Source organism: Balaenoptera borealis, assembly GCF_965194805.1.
Source record: "Balaenoptera borealis genome assembly, contig: HAP1_SCAFFOLD_296, whole genome shotgun sequence".
NCBI lineage: Eukaryota > Metazoa > Chordata > Mammalia > Artiodactyla > Balaenopteridae > Balaenoptera > Balaenoptera borealis.
In genome coordinates, this window is record NW_028123886.1 from 604,378 (window position 1) to 615,604 (window position 11,227).

The following is an 11,227-nucleotide window of genomic DNA, read 5'->3' on the forward strand; positions in this document are numbered from 1 at the left end:
GTCCCATCCTTCAATGTTTCACTTAGGATTAGCTCAACCAAAGAGGCATTTACTTCCGACACTGGCAAATAAACAAGTATCCAGTCTCCTATCTAATTTCACTGGCCAGTAGAGCAAGTACCCAGAGGCACTTGCATTCAGCAGCTAGAACTCCTGAAGAGCGAACACATAATTCACATAAACCTATACTGGTCCTTCATTAACTCTTCTTAGGCTTCATTCAGAGAATACTGAGAATACTACTGAGGATGTACTACATTCCAGGGTCTGTGGGTGAACAAGCAAGGCAATATTTTTGCCCTCCAATTGGCTCACAGAGTGGTAGCGACCAATTAAGCAGATGATGTAAGAAGGGAGTATACACACACACACATATATACTATATATAATTTCACCCCTCACTCCCCAAGATTGGGGGAACCCAAGTGCTGAGTGGGTCTTTGGGGAGCCAGGAGGCCTGGCCTGGGGGCTAAGTTTGCATGTAGTAAGTAGTAAGGAAAACTGAGGCAAGAAATCTCAGAAGTAACATCCAGAGGCAAAAAAGAAGTCAGATAGTCCAACCAGGTTATCAGTTCAAAGGTGTTACAAAGAGTTTGAGCAGGATAAAGACCAAGGAGACAGTCAGGTGTGAGGTGGTCCCAAACAGAGACTTGAGAGGGAGCCTGCAGGCATCCCCAGAGCTGTGGGAACAGGGCCAGGTGCTTTGGGCAGAGCTACCTGAGTCTTGGCTGAGCCGGCGTGGGGACCAGATGCCAAGCAAACAGAGAGGAGGAAGGTCCTCATGCTTCTGGCATCACCTCCTCCGTGAGCCTACACAGCCCACCCATCCTCAGTAGTACCTAACAGAAGCTGGCTACAGTACCATAGAAAGAAAATAACTGTGTTTTTCAATCTGTCTTTGGACAGGGGACGTTCACTCGCATTCACTTTGGAGCCACAGGAAAGCTGGTGTCAGCGGACATTGAAACCTGTGAGTCCAAACACTCTATCTGGCACCTTGGCTTTGGCCACAGAGGCATCTCCTGGGGACCCTAAAATCACATCGTTTTTTGTTATCTTAGATCTCTTAGAAAAATCCAGGGTGGCATTTCAGTTATCCCGTGAGAGAGGCTATCATATTTTTTACCAAATCATGTCAAACAAGAAGCCGGAACTTATGGGTAAGTTCCTTGGTTATCGTTCTCATCTTCCAAATCGATCACATTGGAAAAAAACTCAGAGTCAGTTGTGCATAAGATGCTAAAGGGATCCTTCTGCTTCACAGACCTGCTTCTCATTTCAACCAACCCCTTTGACTTCCCCTTTGTGAGCCAAGGAGAGGTCACCGTGGCCAGTATTGATGACAGTGAGGAACTGTTGGCCACTGATGTAAGTATTTTGTGTGTTTATTTACTTACGTAAGGAATTGTTGAATTTATGAACTGAGAGGTACCCATGATCTCAGGAGGAAGCTGGGATGCAGGGATGCTCAGTGATTAGACCCAAGAGCTCAGAGAATTAGTACAGATCACACCCCTCCCCCACTTGGTTCCATTTCAGAAGATTCCAGGAAATGGGAATACAGAAAGTTCTCCAAAATAGGCCTTCAGTTCCATTCTCCAGCTTTTTAGAGTAAATGTTTGCATGGATAAGGTCTTTAAAGTTTTTGTTGGAAGTTTTCAGGGTACAAAACCATCTACATGGTTCTTTTAAGAAAATCTAGAAAATACAGAAAAGTCTAAAGCAGGAGAAAAACAGTCCCGCTCTGCAGCAGCCGTTCCATTCCTCCGGTTACCTGCCACCTCGGGCTCACAGTAGGCACCCACCTCCTCAATACACCTGTCAGGCCTCTGGCCTTTAGCTTTGGGGAGTATCTCCAGGGTCAATAACCATAATATTAACTAAGTGCATTGAGCACTCACGCATGCTAGGAACTGAGAAAAGAGCTTTGCCTCAACAAAACCTCTGGGATCAGCACCACTGCTACCCCCGTTTCATAAAGGTAGAAGCTGAGTCTTAGAAAAATAACACACGATTTGCACGAAGACAGTTTGTAAACGACGGTCTGAACCCAGATTTGCCCAACCCCAGAACTTGCATTTTTAACCCTAACCCTAACCCTAAACCCTAAACCCTAAACCCTAACCCTAAACCCTAACCCTAAACCTAACCCTAAACCCTAACCCTAACAACCCTAACCTTAACCCTAACCCGAACCCTAACCCTAACCCTCTAACCCTAACCCTAACCCTAAACCCTAACCCTAACAACCCTAACCTTAACCCTAACCCGAACCCTAACCCTAACCCTCTAACCCTAACCCTAACCCTAAACCCTAAACCCTAAACCCTAACCCTAACCCTAAACCCTAAACCCTAAACCCTAACCCTAACCCTAAACCCTAAACCCTAACCCTAAACCCTAAACCCTAACCCTAACCCTAACGACCCTGACCCTGAACCTGACCCTGGCCCTGGCCCTAACCCTAACCCTAACCTCATAGTGTTGCTGACCCTTCCATTGATATAATTGTATGTAATTGAACTTATTCAATATATCTATTAAACATCTGCCCTCTGCCCAACACCCTCCCAGGTGTTGGAAATGCAATGAAAATACTCCATAAGGTGCGCACCTGGTGGGCACATTGTTAACAAAAGGCTTTTACATTTTCACCAGTAGTTTCTCCTTAAGGTCATCACTTGCCAATTAATGACCATGCTGTTTAGGAAGCTCATTAAACACCCAGGAGTCACGGTTCCCTGCAGGCTCTCCCGTTCTCCCTCGGGCACTCTTCCACCCTCTCTAGGTTTCAGTTTCCAGGAACTCGAGCCTATTGAGAGAGTGCGGAAATAGCTAATCTGGTTTTTGGATGATAGACCATAAACCAGATTTAAAGAAAAATATGTCATTGCTGGTTTTCATTCAAACAGACAGGTATAATGAAGGAAGGAACCCCTCTGACCCTCCAGGAGTTGCCTGGGAACCTAGTCTGCGAAATACTTATACATCAAGAGATGGCTCTGAGCTGGAATTCTACAAAAGAGTAGAGCAACCCAGTACAGCTTTATACCCCCTCAGCCGCAGGAGGAGAATGGCTGCAGGCTACTGAAAGCCAGCAGCATTGACAAATTAACTCCCCCCAGCCTTTGCCAAACTACAGTGGTACCTCTGAGTTCTCTGTTTCCTTCTCTATTCTCTTTTCTCAATAAATCCACATTTCTTAATATAGTGTCACAGTGGAAGCAAAACAGACCTTCAATTTTCAGACCTCAATTTATAAAGCAAAGGTTCTAGGGGTTTTGTTTTTAAATTAAAGGACCACATAATTTGAAAATTGTACAGGTTCTAATTCTTCAGTTCCAAGACACCAAACACACTGCATGCGGTCCCCATGGAAAGGCCCCTCTCAGTAGAAGCGCCACCGATTCCACAATGAAAGGGCAGCAAGGTGCCCTTCTCCCTTCTCTGCTGCCTGGATGGCCCCCATGTTTTTCAATCCATGCCCCCTGGCAAGTTTCTAAGATGCAATTCTGAGACCCTTCCCTTTCCCATCCCAGCAGGTGTCCAAGGGCCGGCCCGGGCTGGAGACGTGCAGGAAGCAGAGCTGGGCCAGCTGGCCAGAGTGGGGTTTGGGGGTTCTCAGCAGGAGAAATCACCATGCAGGATAAATCCCTTGGCCTTGCCATAAGCCAAGGGCAAGTCTCTCAGGGCTACGGGCCCTCTCAGGTTCTCCTTGCAGATACCTCGCATGGGGCACTTGGCTACTTGGGAAAACAGCGCGGGAGTGAGCTTTACACCAGCAGATGTTTTGTAAAATTGAACGGGGTAGGCTCGGGCCTGTCCTCAAAGCCTCTACTCAAAGGCGAGCCCTTCCTGCGGCCGCCAGGTTAGGGGGCTCCGCGACTGTGCCGAACAGCTCTGGTGTGAGTCGTGGTTCCCTCCTCCCCCCACCCCCACAAGCCCCCGTCCCCTTACCTGAGGCCCGCGGCCCTCCGCTCCGCGCTTGGATGCCGCTGGGGTGCCAAAGACCCACGGGAGGGGTCGTTCCCGGCCGGCGCCGCGTCCGCGCGGCACAGCATGGTCTCGGCACTCCGGGCACGGGCGCCTGGGGCCGGGCGTCCCCTCTCCTGTGAGCGCGAGGCAGGAAGCGGCGCCCCTGCGAGGCCGCTAGCGATGCCCCGGCGCGCGGGCCCCTGCGGCGCGGAGACCGCTCCAGGCTGGACTCAGCGAGGCCAAGGCCGCCAGGACGAGCGCTTGCCGGGACCCGGCTCGGGCGGTGGAGCTGCAGGCCCCCACAAACAACCCAGTTTTTTAAATGGAAAAAGGACTTGAAAAGACCCTTCTCCAGATAAGACATACAAATGGTCAACAAACACCTGAAGAGATGTTAAACATCGTTAGTCACGATGGAAATGCACATTAATACCACAACGCCATACCCCTACACAAACACTAGAAGGCCTATAATCAAGAGAATTAAAAATAACAAATTTTGGCAAAAATGTAGAGACATTGATACAGAGTTTCCCATGGGGAAAATGAATCGGTCCAGGAGATGGATGGTGAGAATATTTGTACAACAATGTGAATGTAGTTAATGCCACAGAACTGTATACTCAAAATGGTTTAAATGGTAAATGTTACTTTTAATCACAATAAAAAGAATGAATGAAGCACTGATGATACATGTTAGAACATGGATGAACACTGAAAACATTCTAAGTCAAAGAGCTCATGCAGAAAAGGTCACCCAGGTCATACTTAGCTCGTGTGTTTTAAATCCATAAAGGTTTTGAAAATGAGGGAAAGTCTCAATAATGGTTTCAGAAAAAGAAAACTGGATCAGAATGGGAAAAGACATTTCCATAGAGTTGCGGAGATGGTGAATGTTGAAGTGGGCCCGTGGATAGGATTATAAGGTAGAACCATAAAATTTCGTCTTTGGGTCTTTATGTTCTGGTTCCCTGGGAGAGGACCCCAGTATTGCATAAAACACACTGGAGTAGTTTATGTGAGGTGGTGTATTTTGTACTGCTACTTATAGTTTTTTTATACACTTGAAATTACTGGGGAGTACATTACTTTTCAAAAGAACCAGGTCAAAACCATGCCCCAAAAAAGCAGAGAACACGTCCAACTTCATAATAGAGGCCAAGCCTTAACCAGATGCGGTTCACCTAAAGTGGTGACGCTCATCATTCTTGTAGGGTCCACGCGTTATTAACAGGCACCATGGGAAGGTTATATTAGGAGCCACTGTGTCTTGGGTGCTGTGGATGACCTGGCTGTAGTAGAAACAGTGGGATTTCTGAATTCTAGTCTCCCACATCAAACCACCAAAAACCTGTTAGAACTAATAAACGAATTTAGTAAAGCTGCAGGGTAAAAAATCAGTACACAAAAATCACTTCTCTTTCTTTTTTTTTTTATAAATTTTTTAAAAAATATTTATTTCTTTATTTACCTTTGGCTGCATTGGGTCTTCGTTGCTGTGCACGGACTTTCTCTAGCTGCAGCAAGCAGGGGCTACTCTTCATTGCGGTGCACGGGCTTCTCATTGCGGTGGCTTCTCTTGTTGTGGAGCACGGGCTGTAAGACAGCAGGCTTCAGTAGTTGTGGCACACGACCTCAGCAGTTGTCGCTCGCGGGCTCCAGAGCACAGTCTCAGTAGTTGTGGCGCACGGGCTTAGTTGTTCCGAAGCATGTGGGATCTTCCCAGACCAGGGCTCGAACCCGTGTTCCCTGTATTGGCAGGCAGATTCTTAACCACTGAGCCACAAAGGAAGCCCTAAAAATCACTTGTCTTTCTATACACTAATAATGTGCCATCAGAAAGAGAAATGAAGAAAACAATCCCATTTACAATTGCATCTAAAAAATACCTGGGAATAAATTGAACCAAGGATGTGAAAGCACACTGAAAACTGTAAAACACTGACAAAACAAACTGAACAGACACAAATGAATGGAAAGCTATCCCGTGCTCATGGATGCAAAGAACACTGTTAAAATGTCCATTCTACCAAAACAATGTTCAAATGCAAAGCAAGCCTGGTCAGAACTCCAATGGCATTCTTCACAGAAATACAGCAAACGTTCCTAACATTTGTGTGGAAACACAAAGGCCCCTGAATAGCCAAAGGGAGTTTGAGAAAGGAGAACAGGTTGGAGGCATCTCGCTCCCTGACTTCACACTACATTACGAAGCTACAGTCACCAAAAAGTGTGCAATTGGCACAAAAACAGGCACACAGACCAGAGGAACAGGACAGAGACCCAAGAAATAAACCTACGGTTATGTGGTAAGTTAATTCACAAGAAAAGAGCCAAGAACATACACTGGGGAAACAACAGTCCCCTCAATAAATGGTGCTGGCAAAACTGGACACCACACACCAAAGAACACTGCACTCTGTCTACACCACACAAAAACTGGCTAAAAACCCAGTGTTCCACATGAAGCCCTTCCTCTCCTGGGTCCTCTGAGGACAGACACCCTCAGCACTCAACTAGACACAAGAACCTTCTCCCCCACTTTTCCTCACCTTTTCTTTTAGCAGCGTCACCTCCCAGCAGGTCCAGAGGAGACTTGCCTCCTGTCAGCGTGAACTGGACCCCACAGTGTCCCAAAGCCCCAGTGGGTCCTGAAGAGACCCGGCTTCTGCTACATCCATTCTGCTGTGGAAATTCAAATTGAAATAGAGCCAAATGACCCATGAATTCTCCAAAATAGTTAAGGAGCAATTAACTAGAAACCGTAAGAAATGAAATGATTATAGACACAGACTTATTTTTTTTTAATATTTATTTATTTAGCTTCGCTGGGTATTAGCTGTGTCACACGGGACCTTTTTCTTTTTTAAGTTGCAGCATGTGAACTCTTAGTTGAGGCACGTGGGATCTAGTTCCCTGACCAGGGATGGAACCCAGGCCCCCTGCACTGGGAGCACGGAGCCTTAGCCACAGGACCACCAGGGAAGTCCCTAGACACAAACATTAAAACTTATGCCAAATTCACACAAATTTATTCACAGACATTTCAAATGCAAGGCTATGAAAATTACAGAGAAACATAGAAGAAAATCTACATGACCTTGGATTTCGTCTATAGATCACGAGCTTTGAGTTTTAACATACAAGGCCAATCACAAAAGAAAAAAATATGGTGGACTTTATAAAATTAAAGATTTCTACTCTCAAAGACCTTATTCACAAAGTCAAAATGAGGCAGGAGATAAATGGTCTCCAGCCTACGCATTTACAACTGGCCTCCGGTTCACACTTCCTGGGGTGAGAAAAAAATGGGCTCCTGGCTGGACATTCATTACCAACCCCCTGTTTACTTTTCCTGAAACAAGAGACAAACGGGCTCTAGGACTACATATTTATGACCGGACTCCTGTCTATATTTCGAGGTCTGCACCTCGATATGAAAACCAGCAACAGAAATAGGGTAAATAACTAGACATTGGACATTTTTATGGGAGGGACAGAGTGGGACTAAACCCTGTTAAAAGATCAAGAGGTCATACATTTCTCATCCTTGGGGCAAGGGAAACATTGCACATGTGCAGAAAGGTTCCTTGGGGGTCAAAAAGGAAGGGGCACCACCCCAAAATAGGTGATGCTAAGGTCGTCCCACAGGCCTCTGGGTGGTAATCCATCTTGGAAAAAAGTTGCACACGCATGTTGGGGAGGGTCCTAGGGCAGGGCAGGTGTGGAAAAAGAAACCAGATAATTGGCCAGAGGTGAACAGAGACCCGGAAGAACTGCCCTATATAAGTGACTTAACCGCCTCTCTACTGCACTCTTCCTCATTAGGGAGTGTCCACACCCTTCCTCTCCGGGTGTGCATCTCTGCCTTGCTTCTGTCTTAACTAAACAAACTGTTTCTCTGTGCGCTCTCCCACTTGTTGCTGTGCTATGTCTCTAATAATAAACTTTGTACCTGTTTTTACAGTTTTTACCTCTATGAGAAATGCATTTTTCACTGGGGGCAAGAGCTAGTGGGGGTGGTGGCTAGGATTCCTGGTTTTCATCCAGGCTCCCCAGGTTCAATTCCTGGGCAGGGAATGAAGATCTCGCTTCATGACTTGAGGCAGGGGGTCCCAGATCGAATGCGAAGCCGAGGGTTATTCTCAGTGCAGCTCAGACTAGGGCCATGAGTCACACTTGCACGGTATGTTGGACCTGCTAGAAAGGTGTTTGACGACCTGTGGGAGTGTTGAGATATTCAAGCTGTCCCAAGAAAGAATGGAGACTGTTGCCCTACACTCGGCATACAGAGAGTGGGTCCAAAGGGCTACGGGCCTGGATGTGGCTTAGCAGGCCCATGGGGGCCTGAGGGTACTCAGTGTTCTTGAAGGGAATAGGGTGCCCACGCGGGGTTCGTAGATGTCCTGCAGAGCGTACTGAGGTTAAAACAATGCAGAGCAGTGGCTACGGCCTCATGGAAAATGCTGCACGCCTCCGCTTCTGCATGGCAATTCAGGGCCTTACCTCGAGACAACTGCTCACGCTGAGTGTCCCGTTAGCGACACAGCATGGTAGGATGCTGACTTTCTCCTCGAGCAGAGAGACTTCAGGTACGAGGTTCTCGAAGAATCCTAAGCAGAGTGTTTTCTCATGGCAGCTCAGACGGGGGCCATGACGAACAGTTCCATGGCACGTCGCACTGGTTAGAAATGTGGTCCTGAGGCTGTTCCGGTGCTCTGGAAATGTAGCTCTCCTTAAGGAACGAGCAGTGTGTTGCCCATCACTCGGCATACACAGAGGGCCTCCGAAGGCCCGACCTTTGGGCCTCGATGTTGCTCAGCAGGCCCACAGGGGTCTGGAGGTACTCACTGATCTTGGAGGGAAAATGATGCACACCCAAGGGGCCTAGGAGTCCTGAAAAGGGTACTTCCTTTAAAATAAAGCAGAACAGGGGCTTCCCTGGTGGCGCAGTGGTTGAGAATCTGTCTGCCAACGCAGGGTACACGGGTTCGAGCCCTGGTCTGGGAGGATCCCACAGGCCGTGGAGCAACTGGGCCCGTGAGCCACAACTACTGAGCCTGCGCCGCTGGAGCCTGTGCTCCGCAACAAGAGAGGCCGCGATAATGAGAGGCCTATGCAGCGCGATGAAGAGTGGCCCCTACTTACCGCAATTGGAGAGAGCCCTAGCACAGAAACGAAGACCCAACATAGCAATCAATCAATCAATCAATAAGTCTTAAAAAAAACAATAAAAAATAAAAAAAATAATAATAATAAAGCAGAACAGCGACTAAGACCTCATGGAAAGAGCTGCATGCCTCCCTTTCTGCGCGGCTACTCAGGGACTTACCTCGAGGCCAGTACTCACGTTGACTTTCCCTTTAGCTCTAGAGCGTGGCAGGATGAGCTCCACCCCGGCCATCGAAGCACCCGGCTAACCTGGAGAAAACTCATTTTCTTCCCAGAGCCATGCCTACAGTGGCTAGTGGCCTGTCAACAGCAGTCAATTTCAAGTAGCTTCAAGGCAGCATGAATGGAGCTTTCCAAATGGGAAAGCAAGGCTAGTTCCATCAGGCCCCCATTTCCACGGGCACACGCAGCATACATCCCTGTGCTTTCTAACAAGTCCAAAGAGACACAGGTTACCCAGTGGTTCCTTCCTTGAATCAACTCGTCGAAGCAGGGTGTTCTGCAAACAGCAAACTGCCTCAACCAAGGAACGCCCCAGCTAAGCCTCCGGGCCCGTGGCTCTTCAAAAGCCTGCAGTGTTACACGAGGAACTGGGCTTTACTTGCAGTCGGAACGCAAGCCGACATTCTCCTGGAGGCAGGGTGACTTCAGGCAGGGGGTCCCAGATCGAATGCGAAGCCGAGGGTTATTCTCAGTGCAGCTCAGACTAGGGCCATGAGTCACACTTGCACGGTATGTTGGACCTGCTAGAAAGGTGTTTGACGACCTGTGGGAGTGTTGAGGTATTCAAGCTGTCCCAAGAAAGAATGCAGACTGTTGCCCTACACTCGGCATACACAGAGTGGGTCCAAAGGGCTACGGGCCTGGATGTGGCTTAGCAGGCCCATGGGGGCCTGAGGGTACTCAGTGTTCTTGCAGGGAATAGGGTGCCCACGCGGGGTTCGTAGATGTCCTGCAGAGCGTACTGAGGTTAAAACAATGCAGAGCAGCGGCTACGGCCTCATGGAAAATGCTGCACGCCTCCGCTTCTGCATGGCAATTCAGGGCCTTACCTCGAGACAACTGCTCACGCTGAGTGTCCCGTTAGCGACACAGCATGGTAGGATGCTGACTTTCTCCTCGAGCAGACAGACTTCAGGTACGAGGTTCTCGAAGAATCCTAAGCAGAGTGTTTTCTCATGGCAGCTCAGACGGGGGCCATGACGAACAGTTCCATGGCACGTCGCACTGGTTAGAAATGTGGTCCTGAGGCTGTTCCAGTGCTCTGGAAATGTAGCTCTCCTTAAGGAACGAGCAGTGTGTTGCCCATCACTCGGCATACACAGAGGGCCTCTGAAGGCCCGACCTTTGGGCCTCGATGTTGCTCAGCAGGCCCACAGGGGTCTGGAGGTACTCACTGATCTTGGAGGGAAAATGAGGCACACCCAAGGGGCCTAGGAGTCCTGAAAAGGGTACTTCCTTTAAAATAAAGCAGAACAGGGGCTTCCCTGGTGGCGCAGTGGTTGAGAATCTGTCTGCCAACGCAGGGTACACGGGTTCGAGCCCTGGTCTGGGAGGATCCCACAGGCCGTGGAGCAACTGGGCCCGTGAGCCACAACTACTGAGCCTGCGCCGCTGGAGCCTGTGCTCCGCAACAAGAGAGGCCGCGATAATGAGAGGCCTATGCAGCGCGATGAAGAGTGGCCCCTACTTACCGCAATTGGAGAGAGCCCTAGCACAGAAACGAAGACCCAACAGAGCAATCAATCAATCAATCAATAAGTCTTAAAAAAACAATAAAAAATAAAAAAAATAATAATAATAAAGCAGAACAGCGACTAAGACCTCATGGAAAGAGCTGCATGCCTCCCTTTCTGCGCGGCTACTCAGGGACTTACCTCGAGGCCAGTACTCACGTTGACTTTCCCTTTAGCTCTAGAGCGTGGCAGGATGAGCTCCACCCCGGCCATCGAAGCACCCGGCTAACCTGGAGAAAACTCATTTACTTCCCAGAGCCATGCCTACAGTGGCTAGTGGCCTGTCAACAGCAGTCAATTTCAAGTAGCTTCAAGGCAGCATGAATGGAGCTTTCCAAATGGGA